The sequence below is a fragment of the Lactuca virosa genome, chromosome 8 (genome assembly GCF_052849685.1).
Source record: "Lactuca virosa cultivar CGN04683 chromosome 8, Lactuca_virosa_CGN04683_v6, whole genome shotgun sequence".
Classification (NCBI taxonomy): Eukaryota; Viridiplantae; Streptophyta; class Magnoliopsida; order Asterales; family Asteraceae; genus Lactuca; species Lactuca virosa.
The window spans coordinates 115,387,805-115,403,268 of record NC_136433.1 but is presented as its reverse complement, the minus strand read 5'-3'; positions in this window follow the sequence as shown (position 1 = coordinate 115,403,268).

The window sequence follows — 15,464 nt, the reverse complement described above, 5'->3', positions numbered from 1 at the left end:
CAACTGTGGTGTCCTAGGAGGTGTCAATTGTGAGACAATCCCACATTCCTTAAGATGGTCAAGGAACTCAGTACTAAGATACTCACCACCACGATCGGATCGAAGCATCTTAATGTTCCTGCCCAACTGATTCTCCACTTCTTGCTTAAACTCTTTGAATATCTCAAAGGTTTCTGACTTATGCTTGATTAAGTAGACATATCCATATCTACTAAAATCATCAGTAAAAGTCACATAGAAACGATTAGCATCTCTTGTGGCAGTTTTGAAGGGTCCACACACATCCGTGTGTATGAGGTCCAACAAACCTTCACCCCTAGCACAAGTGCCAGTAAAAGGTGACTTTGTCATTTTACCAAGCAAACAAGATTCACAACTATCATCTGACTTTAGGTCAAATGACTCCAAGACTCCATCCTTTTGGAGTTGGCCTATGCGTTTCTTGCTTAGATGTCCAAGACGAAAATGCCATAAAGATGCTTTATCTAAGCTAGTGGAAGAGTCAATACACAATACATTATTTCCTAGATTATCTACAACAGATACAGTTTTATACACACCATCACAAGGTAATGCTTTAAAATAAAGAACATTATTAAAGAAAGCATCAATACTACCATTATTATTATCAAAATAAAAGGTAAAACCTTGTTTATACAATGCATGAAAGGAAATAACATTTCTTGCCATTTCTGGCGAATAATAACATTTATTCAAATCTATTGTAAACCCACTATTTAGCACTAAGGAATAAACTCCTATCTTGGTGACAGGTGAAGCTTTCCTGTTTCCCATGATCAAGTTTATCTTTCCTTGCTCCACATTCTCACTTCTTCTTAGTCCCTGCAAATCACAACATATGTGAATACCACAACCTGTATCAAGGACCCAAGACTTAGAATGAGGTGAGTTATTAGACAATATAGTGTATATACCTGCATGGTTGGGTTTTACTTTCCCATCCTTCAAATCTTGCTGGTACTTTGGGCAGTTTCGCTTCCAGTGCGACTTTTCATGGTAATAGAAGCATTCAGCCTCATTAGGGTTAGCAGAAGGAGTGACAAAACCTTTCTTGGTTTTGCTTGAAGAGGAGCCTTCAAGGGTCTTACCCTTGGTACCCTTAGAAGGGTTCTTTCTCTTCTTCCCTTTGCGATGCCCGATTGCCAAGACATTGGCCGCAATTGGAGTAGGAGTAGGAGTAGTAACAACCGACTTACCCTTTAGACCACTTTCGGCGGTCTTCAAGAGTCCTTGAAGTTTGCTGAGGGTGACTTCTTCCTTGTTCATGTGATATGTCATGCGGAATTGATCATAACACGATGGCAAGGAGTGCAAAATGATGTCTATTTCTAACTCCTCAGGGAAGTTCACATTCAGCTTCAGTAAACGGTCCACATACCTTTGCATTTTCTGCATGTGGCTCGTGATGGGTTCACCATCCTTCATTCGGGTTGTTATCATGGAGGAGATTATTTCATATCGCTCTTGACGAGCACTTTGATGGTAGCGGTCCATCAAGTCCTGGTGCATCTCAAAAGGATAATAGTCCTCATAGGAATTTTGGAGGTCGGCTGTCATGGTGGCCATCATGATGCATGCCACTATTGTAGCATCTCTTTCATGTACCTCATATTCAGCAAGCTCTTCAGGAGTAGCAGTTGGCTCGGGTACCTTCAGCTCCTTGTCGATAACATATTCTTTGTTCTCATACCGAGTGACCATCCTGATGTTTCTGATCCAATCTGTAAAGTTGGACCCATCAAAGATGACTCTCCCACAAAGATTCATGGGAGAGAAGGAGCTATTAGGGTTTGAGCCAGAAGCATTGTTATTGGAAGACATCTGAAAAGAAGAGGGAATATATTAGATTAGATATAGAGATAGTCCTTAACAAAACACCCAAATGTAATATTAAGGCTAGGACCCAACACAATATTTTATAACTTGGAAGAGGGATGCTGTAATCTAAGCTATAAGATATTTGAAGGTAGGTGAATGACGATTCACCAATTTCCACCATGAAAAACGAAATATTTAATTAGGTTTTAATTGGTTTAGAAACTCCTAGATTCTTTGAGATTCATTGAACTTTCTTCAATGGCATGTTTCAATCTCGAGTGTGCCCTTCAAGTTTTGTGACTAGGATGCCGAGGATCACAAAACAAGGTGTGAAGTAACCATGCAAATTACTTGGTACCCTTAATGTATTACCCCTCAATCGATGTGCCGGTTAACCACACACGCTCCATCGATACTATGATAAACATTAAGTCACCCTTTACCTACCTTGTTAAGTTCAAGTTAGTGTGCCGGTTAACCACACACGCTCCACTAACGACTTAAACAAAGTGTAAAGTGTAATTTCATGGATTAGCACCTTATTCACATTTTCCTAAAATGACTAAGATTGGGAATTCAATAAAGTTTAGTTACTTTAGTATTATCATTATACTTTTAATGAGAATTTATAAGTCCTTGTCCGACCCGTTCGGCTAACGACCCTCCACCGATCAAGGAAGCGGTGGGTGAGAATGGACACCCATTAAGTTGCCATTTTATAGGCAGCAACCTTATACCCCCCTTATAGACCGACTTCGTGAATGAGGCGTACTAGCGGTAAGACGACTTGATCTTATACATATATAAATATTATTAAACTTATAATATTATAAAGTATAAGGGTTGAATTTTAACTTTTAAAATTCTAGGGGTTTGAACTAAAGTTTTTAATATGACTTTACATGTTCCAAAACTTGAGGGCAAGTTTTGTAAACTTTCAAAACTTTTCATTTCTCATAACTTATGAGTTAATGGTTATTAAAAATGAAGACTCTTCATTTTTTGTAACCTATGTGTTCTTTTAATGGTTATTTATAAATGTGACTTTTGGTTATCCATAACTTAAGAACTAGTTATGGACTCCATTAAAAGACATAAAGATCAAGAATTAATCTAATCAATTATTAGCACATAATTTCTATGATCTTCTAAACTCATATGTTTATGAATGTTCATATAAAAAATTTCAAGAATCGTAAGTACATATACAAAACTTGAAATTTTGATACGAGCTTTTGAACAAAACTTCGATTTTTAAGTTTTTTTTTTTTTTTTTTTTTGCATCAAGTATCAAATAAACAAACCTGGCTCTGATACCACTGATGGGTTTTGAGCATTCTAACACTCCTATGGTGTACATGCAACCCTAGAAACCTTGGATCTATGTTTGACTAAGATACATGCAAATAATTATTTTTTCAAGGTTCTTATCCTAACTAGCATGGCATGGGGTACTTGAATCAAATAAAACTAGTAGAATTACTTACTTTGTAGTAGTAGTTGATTGCTTGGAGTTTGAGAGCCTAGCACCAATAATGTGGATGCCTCAAATGGAAGTCACAAATCACCACAAACTTGGAAACTTGAGAGAATAGTCACAAACTTCTTGAAATCGGCCCTCTTAGTTTACACACATCAACTAGTGTTATTTCAAGAACCAAAGCCTCCTTTATATAGTGTTGTGGATTAGGGTTACATCCATGTAAACCCTAATACCCATGTCTTTTCATTTCCATGAGATCCATGGGTTAAAGCTCCATGGAGTATCCATGGACTTTCCATGCAAGCCTAGCCCATTCCAAATAAGCATTAGCCCACACTATATAAATACAAGAGCCCATATTTAATTAGTCATACTTTTGATCTCTAAATTAATTCTAAATTAATTATAGATCAACACTAATTAAATAATATGATTTTATATTAATATATTAGAACTTATAATATATTAATAAATCATAACTTATACTATTCTCAAAAGATTATCCGTAAATTGTTCGGGTGAAGTGCAACCCAAATGGACCATGTCGGGTCGGGTCAAGTACATACCAAATATAGTTATGGACTTAGACACTATCTGCAACAGCTATAACATTGAGTTTACGGCCAAGGAAGATCTTGGGCCGTAAACTCAAGATGTTCTTGGGAAAATGTATGTTTCAAGGGTGTGATTCAAGGCTTCCTAGTAGATACGAAGTATAATGAAGGAATACTTACGATATGGAGGCTTGAAATGGTTCATTTTGGCCAAGAACACTAGTGTGTGTTCTTGGTGTTCTTGGTGTTTCTTGAAGATCTAAGAAAACATGATTTCCATGGATGAATCATGAGGATGAAGCTAGTTAAGAAGGATTAACAACAAACTAGAGAAAGAATACTTACGATTTTTGAAGATCTAAGATGAAAAGTTGGATGATACTTGAGAGAGAATGGGACTTTCTTGACTTGGAAATGAGAATAATGAAGAATATGAAGGATATGAGTCTAAAAAGGGGAGTTTACGGCCCACCTTGAGTTTACGGCCGTAAACTCAAGTGTTGTGGCCGTGAACTCTAAATGAAGGGGTTAAGGCTTGATTTGTTGCACAGTGTCTTTAGCAGGTTCATTCTAACACTCATTCCTTAAGTGTACTAGGCTTAACACTCATTCCTTAAGTGTACTAGTCTGACACTCAGTTGAGTTGACTGACTGAGCTTTTAAAACAAAAATTTTTCGGGTTGTCACAAAGACCCATTCCTTGACAAACAAATATTCAAGAAATAGTGCGGATTCTTATCAAGACAAACACTTCACACAATTGGCCTTAGTTGGTCTTTGTTTTATCCAAAACATCACAACTTACCAATTTCAAATGTACAAGAGCAGAAAACATTTTACTCTTACATTTGACAAGTGTTATAAACCTTCTTTAATATATGTCACTCAAGTTACAATCTTGGAGTATGACTCTAAGAATTGTTTCTGAACGAAGTATGACTCATCTTCTTGATTTAACCACTTCAACAATTCATGGCTCCTCTTCTTAGCCATAAGAATGCACTAAGATGTCCTTAGAGGATGAATTGTGATATGGTCTCACAATCATTAAGATGATCATAAAACATGATACTAAAGTACTCTCCCATCTTTTCAGATTTGAGAAACTTTTTATCTTCCTGCCAAATTTGATTCTTCTCATTTATTCTGCCATACATCGAAACTTTTCCAATGCTTCAGAATTCTACTTAACCTTGTAAGTATAACCATATTTACTAAACTTTAGTAAATCATGACGAATAGTCTTATCGATCTTTTGTGGTAGACTTGACCAGTGCACAAGAATGTGTACTCGATCCCCTAGTCCTTCACTTGACTTGCATATACATGTGAACAAGGAATCAGTCTTAATTTTCCAAAGATGAAAAATTCTCATTCATCATACTAAACAACTTGCATGATTCCAAGTTTCGGTCCAATTGAAACTTGGGTGATGAGAATCTTTCCTTATTTGGAAATTTTAGACACTACCACAAATGAAAGAATCAAATTCATATTTCCAATATTGCTAGAAACATACAAACATCAATTTTCCATAAATGCCATTGCAAGGAGAAATAAAATAAAGTAAAACAAAATTTTTATTTATTTATAAAATGCGGAAAAAATTTTCCTTACAATGCAACTTTAAATGAAAACTTATGCTATTACATATTTCCTAGCAATCTATCATAACTGTAACATCCTAAATATTAAGATAAGTTTCTTAAATTAATTAAGTAATTAAATAAAGCATGATTTATGTAATTAAGTTATTTAAATGATAACTATATCATTAATTGATATAAAGCTTAGAAAGTTAAAGGTTGAAATGTTAACATTTCAGAGTCAAGGGACCAAAAGTGCCAATTTGGCAAAGTGTGTTTGACCAAGGGTTGACTCAACTAATGGAAGTGATTAAAAAAGTTATGTAATGGATGGAGAGGGACTTAGGATGTCTATTCTCAAAGAAAAGTCACTTATATTGGAAGAATGGGCCATATTTGACAAAAACGAGAAATTAGAGGGACTAAATGTGAACAAATGGGAAATAAGATGAACACTCGCTTCTTTCTCTTCCAGTTACGTATTGAGCATGCTAGAGAGCTTCAAATGACCATTTTCTTCTCCTTTCAATCTAGGGTTCAATCCAAGTGAAGAATGAAACAATCAAACAAAGGAGAGAAGGAATCAAGGCTTGAAAGGTAAAAATCATCTCATCCTTTAGCTTAGAATTCGAATTTGTGAAGTGGGTATAATCCCCAATGTCGAATTTGATTGGGTTTAATGATTGGGGTTTTGGTTTCTAACCTCTCTTGAGTTGTTTTGATGATCATAATCTCAATCCAATCATCCCATTGATGGATTTGGGGATTTAGGTAAAAAGCTTCATGAACCCTAGAAAACCCAAATTGGGGATATTGCAATTGATGATGAAATGAGATAGGATTCTATGACCTAGATGACATTTTATAGCAATAAAACCAATTGTAATGCTCAAATTCATCCATGATGGTAGAATCAAGCATAAAGGTGGGTTTTAGATGGTTATGTGAGAAACTGTGATGAATAATACAATGAAATTGTTGGAATGTGAGCATTTGATGAGTATATGATACTCATAATCATGATTTGATACTAACAATATGATTTGAATGCAATAACATGAAGGCTTGAGTGATCTATAGTTGAATTTATGGAATAATTGGCCATAAGGGCATTTTGGGAAATCTAGGGATAATTATATGTTGATTGACATATAAGAAGTGAATGACATTCATGAACATGAATTGACACTCTAGAGATGATATTCAAACATAAACATGAAGGATCTCTTGATCTATAAGTGGTTCTAGTGATTGTTTGACTATAAGGGGCAAATTGGAAACATGGAATGGAATTGAGGATTCCATTGTTAGTTTATGTATTTCCAATGAGATTAATGAGGGTTTATGTGCTTGACAACATTTATTTGAGTGTTCAATAAGTTAGGAACAAGCCTTGTGAGCTTTGGAATGTTCATGTGAAAAATGGACTAGTTTACCCTTCTTTTAAACACTTTAGGATCATCATGATCTAAAGGTTTCAATGAACACTTAATGGATTAAGTGGAGTGTTTTAAGATGATAAAACACCTCCTAAACACGTGTGAGAACCTAAATAAATGGTACAAAGTGAACGGGAAAAGGGTCTTCAAGAACTATGCAAAGTAGGGTGTTATTATGAGAAAAATAGAGTTTTGGGTGTGTCCAGACATGAAATACGGCCTGTGTAAATGCAAGTTTTAATTTACACGGCCCGTGTAAATCTCTGATTTGGAGATTTTCTTGTTTTCTTCATAACTTTTTCATACGAACTCAGATTTACGCACGGTTTTCGCCTACATTCATATTTTTGGATGAGGAATGATTTGAAACAATAAAATTTAGTATTTGAACCTTTGAGGGGTATTTTGGTCATTTTAATGCCTTATGTCCATATATGGCGTATGTAGTGTTTGAAGAGGATTGCTATAGGGAAAGGAACTAGAAGAGCACTAGCTAACCTATGTGTGATTAAGGTGAGTACATGTTGGCATTTTTCCCACTTTGGGGTACATGGAAAAATGATTTTATGATATTGAAATGCAATGCTTTGATATATGAAATGTTTTGAAACGAAAGTGTCAAATGTTTTTGGAAAGGGTATTTTGAAAGAGTGCCTTAAAGGCAAGAATGTTTTTGAAAGAAAAGAACGTTTTGGAAGATCAAATGTTTTGAAAATATGATTGAAATGTTTTGAAATATAGATGCTTTACTTTTGAAATGATTTTATGATACTAATGTATGAAATGTGTAAAGCATGGAAAGTAATGAAAAGAAATGTAAAGTAATGAAAAGGAATGGAAAGTAATGAAAGGAATTGGAAAGTAATGAAATGAAAACTGCCCGGGCCATGATACCTCGTAAGAGGCACTGGAGGAATCTATCGGGGTGGCGCCTCCCCTTCGCGAGATAGATGTCCTAATGGAAATGATGCCTTGGTGGATTGATTTGTTCTTTCCACCTTGGTCTAGACTTGGGAGTGGTTCCTTTATTGGACGTAGACCCTAAGTATAAAAATGGCAACGGTTTAATACCGGAATTAGCCATTAATGATAAAAGAAAATGGAATATGGAAATATGTCTTTTGAAATGAAATGATAAGATATGAAATGAGATGAAATGATATTTATGATGGGTACGAAATGAGTTTTCCTTGAAAATGCTTGAAACTGATTTATGGTCTAAAACTATGTTTTGCAAAGATTAAACGTTTTTGATGAAAAGTGATAAATGTTTTGGGTCACAAACCCACGTAGCTCACGAGACATTTTTGTCTTACGTATCTCTTTTTAATGTCATGTATTCCAGGTTGCAATTAAGGAGAAAAATTGATAGATGGAAGTTAGAAGATTAAGAGATAGAGAATGGAGTGGAACTTGTTAAGTTCCTTATTTAATGTTATTGATGTAATTCGTATTTGATGGTTATGGTTGTATGATGCTTAATCGTAACACCCAAGGTTTTAACTGTAATTATTTTTATGGGACCGGTTTTATGTTAAATGGGAGTTAATACCCAAATATTTTTATAACCATAGCATTTGAAAAAGTTTTGAAAAATTTGGGGTGTTACAGTTTGGTACCAGAGCCATAGTTTAAGAGAATTAGGATTGGATCATTCCACTCCTAGGCTTAGACTTTGGTTATGAAAAGTATGAATGATACATAGGATTGTTATGCGCTAATATAGGTAGTGTCCTGTGCAATAAATGATGATAAGAATTGCCTTAGTTAGATGCTTATGGCACTTTAGATAAGTCTAGATGAAATCATAGAATGCTACATTGAGTGATTCTATAGTGACTAATGGAAGTAAGAATAGTGTATGGATAATCTAAACCAGTGGATCAAAACCTTTTAGTGGTAAAGTCAAGGTCGATTATGTATGATGTGGGTATAATAGTATAGGGCCCGTACTATTATACACACATGATACATATACGAACTTGGTGGAAACATGAAGGGGTTTTGTGAAATGTGGTAAGGATTCGAGTGATTCGAGGACTTAGTGAATGCATATCTTGTGTTAAATAAGAGTCATGAAGGAGTTTAAAACATAATTAATGGACAATGGGAAATGTTTGACAACTTTGACCTTTCTATCAAAGTCAAACAACTAGTATGAAAATGAGAAATTACTTGGAAAGGAGCATAATACTGAGATCTTTTGGGATCCTAAGGAGTTGGCAACCAAGTGACAATAGTATCAGGCGTCGAGTGAGATAGCAGACGTGGAAGAAATGTGTCCTTGCGAAAACAAGACACTAGTAAAGGAAAGCAAATGTGCATTAAACTAATGCACTAGACTGATAAGTGATGTCACCAAAAAAGAGATAGTGTGAAATACATGAAGGTATTTCTTGAGCTTCAAAGAAGACAAACAACATGAAGAATGCCTCGGATTGTAAAGATAATGGAAACTATTCTGATGAACAAGTTAATGGTAGGAACTTTGTAAGACCTTCTTACAAGCTCTATGAATTGTGATAAAAGGTTAAGATTACATAGGGAACGTGATGAGGGTGACAGAAGAAATAAGATTCCAAGGTATGATAGGTTGATGATGAATAAGCAGTTTTTGGAAGGTGATATGTGATCCATAAAGTAGGAAGACGATTTCACATGATGGAATATAGAAGTATGCAAGTTGAACATCAAGGATTTTATAGAACTAACAATGTGTGGACAAGAATAAACACTTGAAGTTTGTTGAAAAGGTCTATCAAAAGGATGATACCTACTAAAGGAAATTTTCAAAATTTCCATGAATGAGTCAGTGAGACGAATTACTACCATGTGAGAATCATATGGTGACTTGGACCCTAAAAGAAATTCCCTCATTTCTTTTAAGGGTTAGATGGTAATAAGGATACAAAAAGTGTGATGATATGATGTACAAGAGCTCAGAACACTCTGGAGGTTGAGTAGGAACAACATGTGGTGCTTGGAATTATGAGTGACGCGAACGAACCAAGTATACGATATTTAGATCTTCTAAGTCGTGCAACCTGATGACATAGACCAAGCACACTCAAGTATAATTTAGTACTAGGATTGAGTATTGCTGCTAATTGGAATCGACAACCAGACAAAGAGCGGATAGATGTATGATAATGAGATCTTCTGCTATGAATTCATATAGGAAATAGAACCTTGACTTAGAGTATTATGGATCACTTGAATGTGACTAAAGGACACATGAATCAACTGATATAAAAGTTGGATGTTTAATCATAAAAAAGGGAAAAAATAGAAAGAAGTAAAGTATGATGCATGAGAAGTTAAACTGACAAAGTGTTGAATTGAAGAGTCAAGCACTCAAGCAATAATGTTGAAGGAAACAACAATGATGAGATTATGATAGGAGCTACCCGTGATCAATGGTGAAAAGAAAAGGTTGCAGTTGAGTTCAAAAAGGGGTAAATGTGAAGCAACAATTTTCCGTGAAGAAACAAATGAAACATATTATTATGTGATAAGGATCTTCTTGTGATTTAAACCTTAAAAGAAATGTGTTCATTACTTTTAAGGGGTAGATAATTGTAAATAAACAAGTTACAAGTAACAAGATCAATTGGAACCAACAAGATTTTGAATGCCAATTTGAAACAACTCCATTTGATTTAAAGCTCCTTGTCATGGTATGTTGTGATTGCAAGCCTAAGAAATGTGTTAACTCATGAAAGGAGATTTTTGTTTGACTCGTCAAATAAAGTGAATGAAAATGGATATGGACAAGGTTTAGGAAGTAAATTTATACTTGGATGGAATGGTACTCGTTGGTACACGGGTAGTAGAAAAAGAATGGTATACATGATTGGGTTATCTTGTGGATAACATCGGAAGAAAGCATCATAGGTATGAATTGAATTGCAGATCTTGTTGAGGGTAAAGTGTCATTTTTGTGACTTTAGAGTAAGACCTATGGCAAGTGGAGTAAAAGTATTAGTGGGACCTAAGTGATAAAATAGAATGAATGAAAGATTAAAATTAAACTTAAATTGGAACGCGTAATGCACTGTAGTATAAATATCACGTTTTATGAGTAAGGTCATAACGGAGTGCAATGAACTGAGAATGAAAAGTATAGAAAATAAATTATAGAAATGAAAAATTAAGGTTACCATAATGTGACACCAGTCAAATTTAGGTCAAAAATAAATTGATCAATAATCGTAATTGGGATGAACCAAGTTGTAGAGATTGTAACAAGGTTTCCAAAAAAAATATAAAGAACACTGAAATCCGAGTTATAACGAAGAAGTTATGACCAATCGAAAATCCGCGACAAAACCCGCAAAACACTGTTCAGTGTAAAAAGTGAATTTTCGATAAAAAGCTTTTTAGCCTTAACAATCTAAATGAAAATTGTAGAATATGTTAAACCGAGAACGTCCATACAAAGAACGTAAAAATCTGACTTCGTATGAGGAAGTTATGATTTTTCTAAGTTTCGGTTTTAGCAGTAGACAGCTAAAATTCGAAATATAAATCGATCGATATTTAGCCGATGCAACTTAAACGAGAATCGAAGGTCTCGTCAAAAGTAGCACAACGGTAAAAAGACAGACGAAAACGGACGTCGGATGAAGAAGTTATGAATTTTTAACGGATTTCTTGTCCCGGTCTGTTAAAAATAATAATATTAAAAATAAAGTCAATACTAGCCGACGAAGTCTAAACGAAAGTCGTAGAGTATGATTTTACCTATGCGTGCATATAAAGAACTCCAAAAACGGAGCTCGTATGCGAAAGTTATGAATTTCGCAAGTTTTGGCACGAAAATCGAAAAATTTAGAAAACTGGGAAATTTCGCAAGGACCCTCTTCGGCCACGTCACCTCGCATGCGAGGCCTCCACGTGTTAGCTTCTGATTGGACCGCAGTCTCGCGTGGCGCCTTCTGATTCGACCAAAGTCGCAGTCCACTTACCTTCGGACACCCTCGCAGGAGACACCCCTCGGACACCCCTCGTACACTCGTGACATCTCCTGATTGGACCGAGGCTCAGTCCAATCCTGATCCAACACCACCGAGGAAGCTTCCGAGACCGCCTCCAACTTTGCTTCTCCTTCTGACGCGTGGCTGCTGAGTCCTCCTCCGCCTCGCATGCGAACCTGCCGCGTGTCCTGCTGACTCCTCGCCCTCGCCAGCTGTCCGATGACTACCTACTTCGGCCGAACCCTCGCACCCCTATATAAAGGGTGCGAGACTTCTCGGATTTGAGAGGTTTTTAACCCCAAAATTCACCCTTTTTCACCTTTTCACCCCTAGACTTTCTCACGACCCCCCAAGGCCCCGGTATCGTGTCTAAAACCCGAAGCAAGCCCCGGAATTCTCGAGAAGCTAACCTCTTTCCAGTCGAAGTGTTGCCCGCATAAAGCCCGGTTTTTACTCAAAAACTCGCGGTTTCTTTGAGAAAGATCATCTATAGAAACGAAACGCTACCCGAATCACCACTTATCAAAGTGAGTTCATACCCCTATAATTTACCTTTTTAATGGTTTTTAAATGCTTTTTAGGGGGGAATACAAGTTTAACACAATATTAAATTGTGTTAATAACTGTATGTGATAATAATCACACAAAAGGTTTCCTTGTGCTTTCAAGGATTACCAAATACTTCCAAAATGACTTAAATCCATGTTAAATCTTTAAAGTCATGTAAACTCCGTTAAAATTCTTTGAAAAAGGTTTTTAAAACTATTTCAAATTATAAATGCCAAAATCATGTTTATATATGTATAAATATATAAATAAGATTTGAAGGGCTTAAGACTAATGAATTATCTTATTTTCTTTTCCTTGTTTGGATGTGGAATTAAGGTTGTGTTATTTGTCCGAAGGTCGTTTCCTTCTTAATTATATATATTATACATATATGAGTATAAAAGGTTACTCCTTCCGGTATCATTACCTTTGTATCATGCTGAGCAAAGGTGTTCATCCATGAGAAATCATGCTAATCAGATAGAACATATAAATTATAATAGGTATAATTTATGATTCAGAACTAAATACACAAGTATGATTCACGATTGTATACTTTCCAAGGAAATTACCAAAAATTTATTTAACTATACCAGGATATGTATAATACCTTTAATATATGAACAACATATTAAAGAAGTAATAATACATCATACCGGGATTGCATTAACAAAGGTACAAATACAACGTACCAGGGTTAGCAATCACGGGGTAATAATACATCATACCGGGATTGCATTAACAAATGTACAAATACAACGTACCAGGGTTAGCAATCACGGGGTAATAATACATCATACAGGGTTTTCATTAACAAAGGTACAAATACAACGTACCAGGGTTAGCAAACACGGGGTAATAATACATTATACCGGGTTTGCATTAACAAAGGTACAATACAGAGTACCAGGGTTAACAATCACGGGGTAATAATACATTGTAAATCTCGTTGAAACAATAAATTTGTGAGACTCTTAACGGTGTACTTATCTAAGTACGACTTTAAGTCCTGACCTATTGATAGTTTATTTTATTTCCTTATTTTTATTAGTTTATTTTAGATTTTTAGCTCTTTTTATTAGTATTGCATTGTACATTCTTTATTTTCTTTATCATGGATCGTATCGGGGACTTTTTATTTTGCATGAGGAATTTTGCAGGGTTTTGGAGCTCATTGCGGTTGTGGTTTGACTGGAGTTGGGCTTAGTGGGCTTTCCGATGCATTATTGGGCTTGGCGGATCCACCAAAGGAGATTTGGACCATAAGAGTTAAAGACTTGGATATTTTGGGCTTGTAAAGATGGGTCATAAACTTTTAATTTGGGCTTGGAGCATCCATTCCTTGAAGCTAAAAGATGATTGGTTGGTTTAAATCACATGGATATGGAGGGGACCAAAAGAATCTTTGGTAGTGGAAGGGTGGAGTGGAGGAATGAAGGACCAATAGCATTGCAGTAACATTTGCGCGGGTGGAATTTTCGTCGCGCGGGTACCCGCACAACTGCCCAGTTTGGGCATTTTGGTCATTTGGCACACCATAACCTTGGGGGATCAGATCTAACAGCCATAACTTCGATTTGACACCATTGGAGAGCTAAAGAAGGCGATTTTGAAGCTCAAGACTCATTTCTTTTCATCTTTCCAAGTTATTGGTAGTTTCGTTATGCAATTAGACTTTTGTGATTGTTGTTCTATTGCCATGAGTGGCTAAACTCTCTATTTTGGTAGACCTTGGCTAAAACCTCTGAATGTTTGTGGGTTTTTAAAGGATTTATGCTTATTTATCATTTATCTTATGTCTATCATTTTAGTTCATATTTCCTATGCTTTTTTAGTGCTTTGATCATGAGCTTGGTACTTTAATAAGCAATTGTTGGTTTATTTCTTGTTGGATTAGATGTCTAAGCCCATAACTATTATTGGTATGTACTTGACCCGAGAGTAGCATGGTCCATTTAGGTTACATATCATCAGGACAATTTGTTAGGATGGACTTTTGAGAGAAGGTTATTTATGGTTTATTAATATATTATAAGTTATAATATATTAATATGAAATCATATGTTTTAATTAGTATCGATCAAGAATTAATTTGGAATTAATTTAGTGATCAAAAGAGATTAATTAAATCTATGGGGACTAATTATGATAATTAGTTATATTTATATGTGTTGGGCTTATGATCCATGTTGGACCAAGTTTATGTATGGATACATAAAGAGTTGGGCCACATGAACCATGGATCATAAAACCCATGGGTATGGATTATGGGTTATACCCATGACCCTTGGAATCCTACATATAAATAGGTTACTCCATAGCCAAAATCACCACTTCTTTTCTTAGAGAAATATGGAGGTGTTTTGGTGCATGGAATTCTCTCTCAAGAGCCACCTTTGTCCTAGGTGTGTTGTGATTCCATTTGAGGCATTTCATACTATTGGTGCTAAGCTCTTAAGGCCAAATACATCAAGACTTCAAGCCACATAAAAGGTATGTTTCCCTAACTAGTATATTATATGGTTTATGTCAAATGCATGCTAGTTATAGGTTTAATGCCTTGGAAACCATTTGCATGTATAATAGAGAAAACATAGATCCAAGGTATTTAGGGTTGTATGTGCACCATAGGATGTTGTAGTATACTAAAACCCAACAGTGGTATCAGAGCCATGGGTTGTTTTCTATTATATTTGATGCAAATATATTTTTTTTTCAAGTTGAAGGAAAAAAAAACATGAAGTTTGTCAAATTTTATGATAATTACTTGATTTTATGAAAAACTAATTATTTATAAAACTTGAGTCACTTTACTACAAGAGTTGAATTAGGTCAATTTATTAAAAGATAGAATAATATGATTATTTTATTTGTTTTAAAAGTTTGATCTAAATGGTTTTAAGGAGTTACAAATTTTGTCATAAAATTTTGGAACTCAAAAGTTTTTTTTAAAGTTATGATCTTAAGAGTTTTGAAACTTCCATAAGTTATGGATGTGAAATGTCTCATTTATTAACTCTTTAGGTTATGAATTCCAA